Genomic DNA, 15,247 nt, shown 5'->3' with positions numbered 1-15,247 from the left:
AAAGAAGGGTGTTGGTAGGCTGTGGCAGGGAGATCTTGTATGTTGCAAGAGTGTCTCTCTGTATATGTGAGGAGGATGTTAGAAGGGTTGTGCAGAGAATGTCTGTCCCTGTTTATGACAATGGATTTGTGACAGTGATGAGTGTACCTGTATATGGAAAGGTGCAGGTTTGGGGAGGATTGTGCTGGGGTGCTTGTCTTTGCATGGGAAGGCACAGGTTTGGAGGAGCAGTGCCAGGGGTGCCTGTCCCTGCGTGTGAAGAAGGCTAAGTGGGGCAGGGGGAAAGCATGTATTGCACAAGGGCTGCAGGTAGTTATTTCTGGGTAAATTCACCCCTCATCCATTCACTCCCATCTTGACAAAAGAAGATAGCGTACAAGGGTGCAACTTGAAGAAAGCATGTGCATGATGGAGCAACACAGGGCTGGGAATCCCACAGGGAACACCCTAGGGAGGAATGTAGAGTGCAGCAGAGAGGCATCCTCCTCCCCGAGCCTAAGGGGCACCCGAGAAGACACTGCCCCCCCTTCACCACGTGCATAACGGAGTGGGATGGGAAGAATAGCTAACGCGAAACCAACCCCATATCTCGAGGGAGGGATGAATATAGAGCTGTGCATGTGAGTACGCGCAGTGCGCATGCGCTGTATGCATGACACTCTCGCTCGGCTTCATTCGGGCCGTGCTCGGCTATTTCCGTCTCTTTGTTTTAAACTCCGAGTCGGAACTTGGATGAGGGGGAGGTATTTTTTCCTCATTTTTTTCCGACAGGAGAAGGGAAAAAAAATAAAAGAGGAACTGTGAGGAAAAGCGGGGGGGGAGGAGGGGAAATCAACCTTCTCCTGAAGATAAAAGATCCCTGCCCTTCCTCCCAGCGGTTGGATATAGCGTTGCTCCTCCTCTCTTTTGCCGCTGTTGCTGTCGTTTGCCGACAGGTCAGTCTGCCGTCCTCCGGTACTGGGGGGGGGGGACGGCACCGGGCGTTTATTCCTCGGGTGTGGGTGTACCGGGGGGAAGGGCTGTGCTTGAACTTTTTGTGATGCAGAAAATGCTTGTTATTGTCTCGGTGGGTTCAGTGGTATTGTAATAGAGAATGGGGTTCCCTCCTTCCCCCTCCCCCCCCCCCCCCCGAACATGCGAGTCTTCTGCTGGCCGTCGGAGTTGGAAGGACTGTGTGCGCGCACCTCTGTGCGTCTTTTCCTTTTCCATCCTTAAGGATAGCTTTCCTTCCCCCCCCCCCCCCCCCCCGGGAAAAGGTCTCTTCCTTTGGGGGGGGGGAAATCCTTCTCCTCCTTCACTTTTTTTTTTTCCTCTCCCCTCTATTTCTACCCCTGCCTTTCCTTTTCAAACTGTTAAGTTTCTTGGCTTGTGGAGGAGTGGGATCGCTTTCTTCCTTCCCGGTGCCTGGTCAGTATCCCCCTGCACCCTGCCAAGAAAGAGGCTCCTGTCCTCAAGTTTGCAGGGAGAAGCTCCCTCCCCACTATTAATGGATTTGCACGGATTAAAACCCCACTGCGCGGGGGGGGAGGGGATCTGGCTCTAGCCAGTTCGAGACTGGAGTGGGCATATTCCTTGCTAAATGACCTCAGTTGTACGGATGTGGGGCTTCGGTACTGTGTATGGCTTATAGGTTTTAATGTCTTATGAGAAACGGGAACTGAAGTAACACTAGTAGATAAAACAAGGGATATTTATGGCTTGTGTTGGGTTCCCCCCCCCCCACCGAATGTTTGTTGAACCAGTGTAGTTTTCTTCTACTGCCAAGTTCTGGTTATTTTCTACAAATTTTGAGTTCACCAGTGAGTTGTGGTGCTATGGAATAATGTGGCAGTTGGTCTCTTGTCCAAGAGTAATTGGTGTCACTTCAGAGTGTTCTGTGAAGAAACTTTAGAAGGCTTAATACTGTAGTCGTGTAATACTTGGATGCTCTCTCCTAGTTCACATGTATCTTTGTTTCAGAAGTGTTGTATGTCCCATTACTCTGTATGTTTAGTCTCAGATCAGTTTAGCCATTTTTGTCCTCTGCATATGAAATATGGGTGACTGAGAAATCTAGATCTAGACATTCTGTTTGATTACCCATATGTGCTCTGGAATGTTCCTTTAGAAGTGTTTTGCTTTGGTATTTTTCAGGAGTCCTACACAGTTGTCTGCCTATGTTTCTTAGAGTTAAGGTTGTGGATGAGAAGGCTTAGCATTTTTTTTTTTTTAATTTATCTAAACACAGTGTTCATTCTAACATCTAAATCTCATGTACATAACTTCAATTGTATATTGGTTTACTCTATAAAGTGTGAACAATTTGGTATATGTTAAACAGCTTTTCTTATTGCCAGACAGCATGTGTGTTTATTGCTTGTTGTTGGTTAGGCTGTGAACTTTAAATTCTTTCTTCCAGTGGTAGGTTAGATAAGTATATGCATTGTGACGCTATCATGTCAGGTACTTGCCTAGAAATAGAAACCTTGTATGCTAACAGTAAAAATCTTTCAATTTAAGTGGTCCACTCATTTTAAAATATGTGTAAGGGAGTACAGTATCTGGGCAGAACTAGTGATATATAGTGTGATCTTGTATGATCAGTTAGAAAAAGGGCAGGTAACCTTTCTAAAGAGAACTATAGAAGAACTGCAGGAGAAAGTGTGGAAGGATTTAAACTTGTAAGGATTTAGATTTTTCTCAAATAATGGCTTAAAAAATACCTTATTTCTTTTATGTGGATTGGTCTAGCCAGTCTAATGACTGGCTTGTCTTATGATTCTATCACTGTTGAAAATCAAAGTTGAACAGTTGTGAAATGTCACTTTCACTTAAAGGCGACTTAGATTTTTGTTGCAATGCTGGCATAGTAGCCTAGGAAAAAAATTATACCATATTTTGAAAAATTTTTGCTACTAGAAAACTCTAAACCAGAACTTCTAGTTGCTGTAATCTCCAAACCTATATTTATATTTTGCTTGCTTACTCTGATTGCCTCTGATTATAGGCTCCCAGCTTTGTATTTCAGACAGGTAATTTCCCTTGCTAACAAGGGCTCTGTGTTCAATATTTTGTTCCCAAATGACTCTTTAATCCAGGTAACCTTTTGAGTTGATGATCTTTTTGGACTAAAGTAATTTTAGATCAAAATATTGGACTCTCCAGGAAGCTACTTCAAGGAATAAATTAAAAAACAAAAATTACATGGAAATGTAAAGCTAGATGTGATCTGTAAAGTGAATGCATGTTTTGAAAAATACTGTGTTTACAGTGTTTTACTCTTTCAGGTACTGTTTTTTTTAACAGGTGATGTGAGCTTATAAGAAAATGTAATGAGATCTTGCAAGAACGCATGTAGAATATTCGTGCTTGTGTATATGAATATATATTTTTTTCTTCATCCTTTTATATTGGGATAGTGGTCCAATTGGTACATAGTTTGAAATGGAAGCTTTTATCAGTAATCCAGCAGTATTTGGTGATACAATGGATTTAAAAATGTCCACATTCTTAAACGTAAAGTAGTTTAAACTGCTTCAGTTTTGACATTGTTGGTAAAAATGGTTGAGTAACAGTTCAAGCTACCCCACTGTGCTGGGGTAGGTATACTATCAGGTTTGAAGGGAGGCCAGAGAAAATTGACTTAGGACAGTCTGATTGGAATAAGTTAACAGCTAGGAAGACGCTGTCCAGGTCCAGAATATGTTACCTGGTATGGGACTTCTATTGGAGTCCTGGCTTAATTTTTTTCTTAAAAAATCTTTTTTTTTTTTTAAACCTTAAGGCGGGTGTTGGGAAGATGGAAGCCAAGGCTCACAGATTCTACATTTACTTGCTGTGCTGAAGTAGTGCAGTCGAAGGGAGGAGAGGATGGGGTTGCTTTGCATTAAAACCAATCCTTGCTATTGTGATATGTACTGTTGTGTTTTATTGTTGATTAAAACAGATACTATATACAATAGTTCTTATTGTAGTCAGCTCTCAAGAGCTGAGGAAAGACTTACTGCTTTTCTTCCAAATCAGGTTTTTGTCAAGTTAATCTTCTGAATAAATACTTCTGTACTTAAATTACCAGCATCTAAAATATTCACTGTGGTGGGAATCTAGGAGATGGAAAACCTTATTTGCTATTGAAGATTTGAATGAAGCTTATCATTGCAAAGATATCATGCATGACTTGATAGGTAATGCTATTTCCCTTTTTCTACCAGAGAGAACACTTCATTTAAGTTGAAAGTGAAATTGGTTCTGAGGGGAAATTCTTAGCCTGAAAGACATATTACTCTAAAAAAACAAGTTTTCTTTTAAAAAACAAAACAACTGATCACCAGCTTGTTGTGTGTGTGGGAGAATGTGTTGTGCAGTACTTGCTTAAGAGAGCTTTCTTTTTTTTTTTTTTTTTTTTTTTTCTCCCCAGGTTGTTTTAGCAACAAACATTATTTAATTGCTGATTTGTGAATGATTGTCTTGTCAACACATTTCTCAGTTTAATTTATTAACCATTTTTCACTCTTATGTGTAATGAGACAATGTAAGATATTCTGTCTTTAGTGGGTCATGTATCTATTGTAATATTACTGGGTATACTACAAATCTTGTGTGAATCATGACTAAGATTTTGATTCAATGTTTAAAAAGAACACTAGCCCTGTAATTATCTTGACATGTCTTCTCATGTCACATGCATGCAAACATCAATCTAAAAGTGTAAATGTAAATAGTACCTGCTTGTAAAAATATGTAAGCATGGTCATTGCAGTGTTTGCAGATTCTACTCCCCCCCCCCCCCCCCCCAGTGTTGTCCTTATACGATTTCTCCAACCCCATCCCCCATTTGGCACCTGAAAGAACAAGGTGAAAAGTACAAGCAATTTGGCTAACTTCAAACATTCTTTATTTAGGATGTAATAGCTTTTGTGCAGATCAGGCTTTGTGGTGACTGAGTGGCATTTACTGGTTTAAATACAGATTGATATAATGGAAGCTGTGAGTCAATTGATTAATTAGCTGAAGTGCATTGTATTGCCAAAATTATTCCAAATTACTAGACTGGAGAACTTTTTTTGCAGCATATAATTTTTATTGCACCAAGTTTATTTGTTGTACTTAACAGCGGTTATCTGCAGGCTTGACTTGGGGAATGGAAATTTTGGAACTTGATGGCATGTTTTGTTCATTTGGAATGACTTTGCCCCCAAAACGTTAAGGCATTCACGTGAACTGTCCTAGATGCAAGGAATCCAGTCTTGATTTGAGGATTTTAAGGATGCAGGATCTACAGGGGTTTTTGCTTGCTTGTTCCAATGGCTAATCATGCAAGCTACTGAAAGCATGTACCTATTTTCTAATGCAAATTAGCTTCTGATTCCAAACCCTAGCTCTTATCATGCCTTTATCTGCTAGCTAGTGCCTCTTAATACTTTGTGTATTTTCACCTTATGAAGGTGTTGACACACAGCAACTGACCTTCTTTTTTTAATAAGCTAAACTGATTATTCTCTTTCAGCCTCTCACTGTGAGGCATTCTGTTGAGTCCTTAACTCCTTTTCCCCTCTGAGTTGTTTATAAATAAAAAAAAAAAATACAAGTACACACTCGAGTTATTCAGTATCTGACTGAGCAATTCTGTCTGCACTGATAAGATTTCCCTCTTGACTTGCCATTTCCTTGATTTATACAGCCAATGATTACATTACTCCTTCTTGCTTCAGAATCACACTGGTTGGTGTGGAGAAAAGCAAATGTAACTGTGCCACTTGTTTTTCATCCTAGAACTCTAGAACTTCTTGTGTCTCCAAATGCAGATGTCTGCTGCTGCTGTGACATGTTTTCCCCCTTCCCCCCCCCCCCCCCGCCCCAACACACACCACAGCGTGTGTGTGTGTGTGTGTGTGTGTGTGTGTGTGTGTGTGTAGGCATGGGGTGGGGTGTGGGTGGAGGGTGTGTTTAGGGGGTGTGTGTGTGGGAGGTGTGTTTTAAGGGATTGCCTTGTTTTAAGGAATTTGGGGGAGTTTTGTAGAATAATTTAGATATAGAATATAGCTTCAGTCCATAAACTAATTGAAGATAAACTATTTAGAGGCTGGAGAGTACAGTTGCCATCATTGGTTGAGGAAGAATGGCTTGACTGCTCTGTTCTGTAAGGTTGTATATTTTGTTCTATTTGGATATTTCTAGAAAGTCAAATTTTTAGCATGTGATGAAATGATTATATGTAGAGCTGAGATGGGAAACTTCAGTTCACAAGGTAATATATTCTCATGATAGGTAGAATAAGCAAAGCTGGTGGTTAGTGCTGCATCTAATGCTGATCAAGGGGAACTGGTAACTGTTTACTTTCTCCAAGGTTGAATTAAGTGGTTGGTCATAGAAACAATGAAAAACATTTAGAAAACACTTTTCACTACTTCTGTCCATGTAAGTGCAAACACTGTTGAGGACTAAGTAGCAAGGGAAAATGCAGATGATAATTTTTGAGACCTTTAAGATCAAATATGTAATTGAAATATCTGGAGTAGGAGAACAGAACTGAGAATTAGGGCTGACAGGCAAGTTAGTGAATATAGTTCTCATTCCACCTGCCCCTTTTCTCAACAGGAGAGCAGAGTACATCTTAAAGCTATCCTAGGGTTTCAAGAGCAAAAGAGGAAAGGAGCTTTTGCAAGGCTCACTTTTTGTGTGACCATTTCAATTAAGGCTTCGAGTTTAGCTGGATTTGATTGACTGTAAAATGCTGTAGTCTTGGCTTTGTTAAATTTTACTGGGATGTTTAAAAACAAAAAATTGCAGATGTGCAATCAGTTCAATTATAGCACCTTCCTACATTTTGGCAGCTGGTGGCTCCTGGCTTCTCATGACGGACTTGCTTCTTGACAGTCACTGCTTTGCTTATCTATCATTGTGCCTGGCCTAATAGGTGGAGTCAGATGGCTGAACATCTGAGCTTTTGAAGGCTTCCTACTAAATATCCAGCAGTTTTGTCTTTGATTGCTATTTAGATATTCTCTTCTTCCTCCCATTATTAGAAATACAGCAATATCTGTATGAGATTGGGAGCCATTTTTCTTTTCTAAGTAATAGAGTTCAGAAACTCTTCCATAAGAAGGTATGAAAATCCCTATACTTGACTATGTAATTAGTCACTAAAGAGACAATATTTCCTAGTCTCTGAGTAAGTGGTTGGCCTCTCTAGATACACACGTGCGTGCACACACACACACTAATATATATATATATATGTAAAAACATCTTATGTAACTGGATTTTTTCATTGTATATAGAAGTGATATATTTTCTCTGTGAGGGAAGCTGGCTGATACATGTATGTGAGGGGAGGGAGGAAGGGGAAGATCTCTTCAAACAACAGCTAAAACTTAAGTTCTGTAGGAGTTGATGACAGCCTCGCTTAGCTTCTGGCTTCTCTGGGGTGGGCTTTTCGAGCCCTGATTGTCCTCTATAAAGTCAGAGAGCCATTAATACAAATGGGTATCCTTATTTAGGTGACAGCTTTTAAAGCTAGAAGTTGGTTGGTATCCAGAGTCCTTCATCTGTACTGCAAAAGGATGTATTGATGAAGATTAAGATCTGTTTCAGCTGTAGTTAGGTCATCATAAGACTTTGAAGGTTTCTCCTATGTCTGTTACTTTCACATAGCTATATACATTTTAGTCAGATTCAACAAACCAATGTGATCTCAGATACTTTGTAGTAGAATCTCACTACAGACTTGATTGTGAAGGGACTTTGTCCTTCATGAGATTGAGGGCTCCCTTTTTAATCAACCTTTAATTAGTGGAAGCCAAGGGTCTTCCTATCTCTTCCTGATAGATGTGAGCTGAATTGAAACAAAGTGCCTTTTTAATGACTGATAATTTCTGACTCTAAATTATCATCAAATAATGCATTGTAACATTCTCCTCCTAGTATATTACAAATGCTTTCTGTAACATTTTGTCAAGATTTAATTTTGGAATAGTGTGTGAAAATGAGTAGCCTTTTCTTCAAAAGCCTGGTGCTTCTAACAATTTTGTTTAAAGAAGAACTAGCTCATTATCAGTAAAGAAAGACAGTACTATTAATGAAAAAAGCTACCCTTGAAGTTATGCTATATTTATATAGTATTTCTAAAGGTTTAGAAAACTTTGACACTTCAGGGCCTCTTTCAGTGTGTGTGGTTTTTTGTTTGCAGGTGTAATACATCTTGATGCAGAAACAGCCTTGTTTTTTCAGCTCAAAATAGCAGAACATAGAGAGTAATTTGGGTTTAGACAAACTAGTGATTCTTAATCAAAAAGGTAAAACTGATTTAGTAGGGCCAGAGGTTTTCTTAATTTTGTAGAACGTTTTGCCCCTTCTCTTGTGTGGTAGGGATTATTCAGCACCCAAAAATGTGTTAGGTTGCTCCTCAGACATGAGCCAAGACCCTACCCTGAGCAATTAATGGTTTGAACAGCCTAATACATCTTAATTGAAAAGAGGTAGCTGGAATGCACCTTGCTTAACTATGTTAGAGACTGGCTCCACAAATAGTGGAGCCAAGCTAATAGCTTGCTGCTGTCAAAGGGAATTTACAATTCTTCTTGCTGTGCATTCAGCCTCTTTCCTTGATTCTTCTTTATTTCTCATCAGACCTTCCTGTGAGCAGGTTTAATTTACTAATTCAGCAGAAGGCTATCCACAAATTTATAAGATGAGTCATTCCTTAAAGTGTCCCTAAGCTTTAAAGCAAACCTACCTGTGTGATAGGTGCTGCTTGAGTAAGACTCCATATGAAATAAGAGCTTCTTTGAACAATACAATGATCAGATTATACAGCTCTGCTAATCAAGGCAACCAGATATCGGGTAAGGCTGAATATTTTCATCTTTAAAATAGTAGCATCTTCTGTCAGATTTTGTTGCAAAAAAATCTAGTGAAGATTGGATTTGGAGTTGAAAGGCTTTTCTAAATGAAGGTTCTAATTAAACTTTACTAATATAATAAAGCATAGCATGGTTACAATATGCATAAAAATACTTTGTGCATGTACAGCTATTGCATAATAAATCTCATAACTACAGTAATATCTGTTTTAAACCTCAAAACAAGTACAATTATTTTTTAGAAAAGCTGGTTTAATGGTCTCATAAGCACTATAATGTGGATGTTATCACAAATAGAAGAGTTTATTTGGGCTACCCCATATTAAGCCAAGCTGCTCCTTTGATTTTTAAAAAAATTATTTCAGAAGAGCATTGTGACTTCATTTTAAATTATTAGATGACCAAATCCCTGTCTTATTTGTCTGCCCTAAACCTTGCAGCTACTGGTTTTTGTATATGCCCTTCAGTATCAGGATTTTCTCAGGTAAGTAACGTGAAGTTGCTTTTGTGGTGTAGTCACCTTTCCTTTTTGGAGAAAGGTGTCTTCCCCCCCCCCCCCCCCCCCCAAAAAAAAAAAATACTTTGAATAGATTTGTAGCTTTTCACCTTCTCAAATTTTTAACATTACTTGGGAAAATCTTGGTAAGAGAACTTTGTGTTCCATATAGATTTTTGTTATGTGTAGAAGTAAAATCTTCTACCAGTGGACACCTAGTACTTTCTCTACTCTGTGCTCTTTCTTGCTGCAATGTTGCAATGAAAACTCATGTTTTCTTTCATCTATGTAATGAGTGGAAAACCAGAAAGGTGCACCTCTGTGCCATGGAGAAAGTATTTTAGAAATGCTGAAGGGCAGGGCAGAGAAGCATCCAGTTTTAAGACTGCTTTTAATTGCTCAACAAAGGAAACTTGCTTAACTGTCATGCAGGCTTCCAATGTAACTCTCAGAAATCACATTTCATAAATGGACACTTTTCTAGTAAGCAGTTTTTCATGAATATGAATAAATCAGTATGATTTTTCAGTGTTTTGTACTGCGTGGGTCTGAGCCAAAGAAATTCTCCTGATTGTTGTGGATTTTTGTGCTTTGCAGGTGAAAATATCTCCTTTGCTTGGTGAAATACTTCAAAAGATTATCTTCATATTGGGGTTGAAACTTTTGCTAAATATCTGCTAACAAGAAGAAAAAGGTACTGATTAGATACTGCTGTTATAAATGCTTGTTTTCTGAGTGATGGCTTAAAAAGGTTGTGTAGCTGGGAAATTCATTATGAAAGGAGAGGAAAAAAAACCCAACCAGCCTTCAATTTGCAGATCCTTAATCATGTGTAAGACTGATTCTCCTCTTGTTCTTTGACCTCTTTTTTTTTTTTTTATTTTTCTTCCCCCTCCCAACTCTTTTTCTGCCAATGCTGCAGCTGCCTAAACATTACCAAAGTAAAATGGAAATGGCTTAGTTTCATTGTAACACAAAAATTTCAGAGTAGTGATAGATATGTTGAACTCCTTGCTACTGCTTCCTTTAGCACCTCAGCAATGAGAACGGTATTCAATTCCACTGAAGCTTTGTGAAAATGATCCTCCATAGAGGATAAGGTGTGCTGAGATGAAAGACAGCATTGTTATAGATGGCACATAGGAGCAAATTCTTTAAGTTATTCTCCTACCACAAATAAATTTTAAAAATTCTGCAGCCACTAATAATAAAGATAAGAGAACAGAAGATGCTTGCATGTCCTATGTTGATAGATCTTGTTTTTGTTCTCCCCTGATATAATACTGAATCTATCTGGGGATGTTTGAGAGGACGACAGGAACTTGCTAGCTAATGAAAACTTCCTCCCAATGGGTTTAATGATACTTTAGTAAGCCATATTCTAGTTTTCAAGTACCACATATCTAGTTTCACTGAATTTGAGTGTGAGCAGGGCAACTAAAACCCATTTAAGACACCAGCTGTTTAAAGAGTTTTGACATTTGTGAAACTTTTCTATCTTAAACACTTCCTTCCCCCTGATGTTCTACTACATTCCTGTCTCAGAGGCCAATGAGAGTGATAGGTTGGGGGAGTTAGGGTTGAAATTTAGGATTTTGCTTCTCTTAACAGCTGGTGCTTTGAGCACAATGAAACCTACAATTCTTATACTACTCCAGTGGGCCACCTAATCTGCAAGTCTCCAGAGCCTTTGACTCTCATTGCCTGTCTCTTGTGAAAGAAAGATTTTTCTCCACAGATTAACTACTTAAGTACAACTTCTCAGCTGTACTTGGTTGGGATTCTGACCTTAATTGTTGGAGTTTGGCCAATAGGGATCAAATAGCACCAAGTTTTACATAAGCTACTAAACAGCTATTACAACCAATGTGGGAAAAGTTGATTACTCCTGTCCTGTCTCAACTGACAGGAATTCACACTATTAAAATGTCACTGTAATTGGTAGTGGTCTCTTCCTTCTCTTAAGTACTCCCCCAAAATCCAACCAAGTCAAACCAAGATGTCCTCTTCCTGAGTTTCACAGTCTGGCTGTATAACTTTAATGCATATGAGAACAGTGTAATTCAGGAACTTGTGTTGAAGAATCATTGAATAATTTAGGCTGGAAGGGACTGCTGGAGGTCATCTGGTTCAACCTCCTGTTCAAAGCAGGGCTGACTTCAAGGTTAGGGCAGCTTACTTGAGGGCCTTGACCAGTTGAGTTCTGAGTACATAAGCTCTCTGTACAACCTGTTCCAATGTTTGACTAGTCTTAGTGGTTCTCCATTGGATTTGCTTCAGTATGTCAACATCATCTTGTAATGGGGAACCCAAAATCGGACATGATACTCCAGATGTGATCTCACAAGTCCCAAATGGACTGCAAGAATCGCTTCCCTGGACCAGCCAGCTACACTGTTGCTAATACAGCCCAGTATGTGGATGGCTGCCTTCACCACAAGGGCATGTTGCTTCCTTTTGGTCAACTTGTTGTCTACCAGGGCCCCCCGATCCTTTTCTGCAGAACTGCTTCCTAGCCAGTCAGTGCCCAACCTGTTCTGTTGTGTGGGGTTATTCTGTCCCAGGTGCAGGACTTTACATTTGCCTTTGATAAGCTTTGTTAGCCTATTTCCCCAGCCTGTTGAGTTCCCTTTGGTAAATCCATGCAGGCTGTTCCCAATCACTTTCTTGTCCTTCATGTGCCTGGACATGGCTTTGAGGGGGATTTGCTACATAACCTTTTCAAGGACTGAGGTTAGGCTGACTGGCCTGTAGTTCCCTGGATCCTCCTTCTTACCCTTCTTGAAGATGGGTGTGACCTTTGCCTTTTTCCAGTCATCAGGAACCACTTCAATTGCCATGACCTTTCAAAGATGATAGTGTGGCTTTGCAACAATATGGCCAGCCCCCTCAGCACCCTTCAATGCATCCTAAGTGTTCCGATGGGCTTGTGTGTGTTCCATTTAAGTGCTCCTGTGACGCGCCACTACGGGGGGGGGGGGGGGGGGGTCCGGGATCCTTTCGGCTCCCGGGGTTAGCTGCACCGAACTCGAGAGCGCAGCATTTGTCAAGCGTGAGACCTCGTTAGAGATAAGAGGTTACAACAAAGCTAAAAGCATAGCAAGGCTAGAAACATGACGGAACTGAAGATACGTGTACGTATCGGCGCTCTACAGTTCGGTCACGGGTGCCCGGTACAGCGACCGCTCTCGCCCCTTACGGGCCGCCCCTCCGGTCTAGTTTCCCCGGCTTGGCCTCACCACGCCGTTGGCACCAGGGGCGTCCCCGCCGACGGATGGGTGCTCGGGTGCGCAGGCCAGCTGACGGTGGGGCCGAGTGCACGCAAGCGTACGCGGCTTACTCCCTTTTATAGCCAGTCAGCACCATGCCAGCCCCCAGCTATACCGAAGCCGTGCGGCTCTAGGCAACAGCAGCGCGCGCGTCAACAGACGACCCAGTGCTCAGCCGCAGCGCTGCTCCGCTGGCAACAATGCGCCCGTTAACGGGTCGTTCTGCGGGGAATGGCTCCGCGGCGCCGAGATGTTTGTGGTGTGGGTCTGCGGTGCCTTCGTCTGGACTTGTCAAGCACGGGGTCGTTGGAGGGTGCGCCCCCAGGCTGCAGCGACCCCGCAGCGTGGTGGCGCCGGCCGTGGTGCACCCGGCGTCCGTTAACTCCTGGGGAGCCCCCCAGAGCGAGCCCCTCTGCGATGGGCTGCGCCATCCGGAGCCCCGCCCTTGCCTGTCAGCATCATCAAAGCAATTTTGGCAAATAATCACACAGAATCGTTTAGGTTGGAAGGGACCTCTGGAGATCATCTAGTCCAACCTCCCTGTTCAAGCAGGGTCACCTAGAGCATATTGCCCAGGATCACATCCAGACGGGTTTTGAATATCTCCAGCGAAGGAGACTCCACCACCTCTCTGGGCAACCTGTTCCAATGCTCTGTCACCCTCACAGTGGAGAAGTTTTTTCTCAGGTTCAGATGGAACTTCCTGTGGTTCAGTTTCTGCCCATTGCCTCTTGTCCTGTTGCTGGGCACCACGGAGAAGAGGCTGGCCTCATCCTCTTGACACTCCCCCTTCAGATACTTGTACACGTTGATGAGATCCCCTCTCAATCTTCTCTTCTCCAGGCTGAACAGGCCCAGCTCTTGCAATCTTTCTTCGTAGGAGAGATGCTCCAGCCCTCTAATCATCTTGGTAGCCCTCCGCTGGACTCTCTCCAGGAGTGCCATGTCTCTCTTGTACTGGGGAGCCCAGCACTGGACACAGGATTCCAGGGGAGGCCTCACCAGGGCTGAGTAGAGGGGCAGGATCACCTCCCTCGACCTGCTGGCAACACTCTGCCTAATGCACCCCAGGAGACCATTGGCCTTCTTGGCCACAAGGGCACACTGCTGGCTCATGTTTAACTTGTGGTCCACCAGCACACCCAGGTCCTTCTCGGCAGAGCTACTTTCCAGCAGGTCAACCCCCAGCCTGTCCTGGTGCATGGGATTATTCCTGCCTAGGTGCAGGACCTTGCACTTGCCTTTGTTGAACTTCATGAGGTTCCTCTCCGCCCACCTCTCCAGCCTGTCCAGGTCCCTCTGAATGGCAGCACAGCCCTCTGGTGTCTCAGCCCCTCCCCCCAGTTTAGTATCATCAGCAAACTTGCTGAGGGGGCACTCTGTCCCTTCCTCCAGGTCATTGATGAATATATTGAACAAGACTGGACCCAGGACTGACCCCTGGGGGACACCACTAGCCACAGGCCTCCAACTTGACTCTGCGCCATTCACCACAACCCTCTGAGCTCGGCCATCCAGCCAGTTCTCAATCCACCTCACTGTCCACTCCTCCAACCCACACTTCCTGAGCTTACCTAGGAGGATGTGATGGGAGACAGTGTCAAAAGCCTTGCTGAAGTCCAGGGAGACAACATCCACTGCTCTGCCCTCATCTACCCAGCCAGTCATTCCGTCATAGAAGGCTATCAGATTGGTCAAGCAGGATTTCCCTTTGGTGAATCCATGCTGACTACTCCTGATCACCTTCTTGTCCTCCAGATGCTTAGTGATGACCTCCAGGAGGAGCTGTTCCATCACCTTCCCAGGGATGGAGGTGAGGCTGACAGGCCTGTAGTTCCCTGGCTCCTCCTTCTCGCCCTTTTTGAAGGCTGGCGTGACATTGGCTTTCTTCCAGTCCTCAGGCACCTCTCCTGATCTCCAGGACCTTTCCAAGAGGATGGAGAGTGGCCTAGCAATAACATCCGCCAGCTCCCTCAGCACTCGTGGGTGCATCCCATTGGGGCCCACGGATTTATGGATGTCAAGTTTGGACAAAAGATCTCTAACCCAATCCTCCTCAACCAAGGGAGAGTCTTCCTTTCTCCAGCCTTCCTCTCTTGTCTCCAAGGTCTGGAATTCCTCAGGACTGGCCTTAGCAGTGAAGACGGAAGCAAAGGCAGCATTCAATAACTCTGCCTTCTCTATATCCTTTGTCACCAGGGCACCCGCCCCATTCAGCAGCGGGCCCACATTTTCCCTAGTCTTCCTTTTGCTACTGATGTATTTGAAGAACCCCTTCTTGCTGTCCTTGACATCCCTTGCCAGATTTAATTCCAAATGGGCCTTAGCCTTCCTTGTCGCGTCCCTGCACGCTCTGACAACGTCCCTGTATTCCTCCCAAGTGGCCTGTCCCCTTTTCCACATTCTGTAGACTTCCTTCTTCTGCTGGAGTTTTGCCAGGAGTTCCTTGCTCATCCATGCAGGTCTCCTGCCCGCTTTGCTGGACTTCTTCCTCAGAGGGATGCACTGATCCTGAGCCTGGAGGAAGTGACGCTTGAATATTAACCAGCTTTCTTGGACCCCTCTTCCTTCTAGGGCCCTACCCCAGGAGATTCCCCTAAGTAGGTCCCTGAAGAGGCCCAAGTCAGCTCTCCTGAAGTCCA

The 15,247-nt window shown here is 43.0% G+C and overlaps 1 protein-coding gene across 7 annotated transcripts in view; it reads left to right on the top strand.

Moving 5' to 3' along the window:
• Positions 1 to 659: 659 nt before the first annotated feature.
• LOC104144434 (polycomb group RING finger protein 3) overlaps positions 660 to 15,247 on the top strand; it is a 78,411-nt gene continuing 63,823 nt past the window's right edge. For 2 of the 7 annotated variants that reach the window (XM_068924686.1, XM_068924685.1), the window contains exons 1-2: positions 687 to 935; positions 9,934 to 10,030. The gene's annotated coding sequence lies outside the window, so the exon portion shown is untranslated. Of the gene's footprint in view, positions 936 to 9,280; positions 9,325 to 9,933; positions 10,031 to 15,247 lie in introns of those variants that run through there. The other 5 variants (XM_068924682.1, XM_068924688.1, XM_068924684.1 and 2 more) reach the window with 5 other exon arrangements.

This window comes from Struthio camelus, chromosome W, assembly GCF_040807025.1.
Source record: "Struthio camelus isolate bStrCam1 chromosome W, bStrCam1.hap1, whole genome shotgun sequence".
Classification (NCBI taxonomy): domain Eukaryota; kingdom Metazoa; phylum Chordata; class Aves; order Struthioniformes; family Struthionidae; genus Struthio; species Struthio camelus.
The sequence above is the reverse complement of the archived record's forward strand: the minus strand, read 5'-3'. Positions and strand labels throughout refer to the sequence as shown.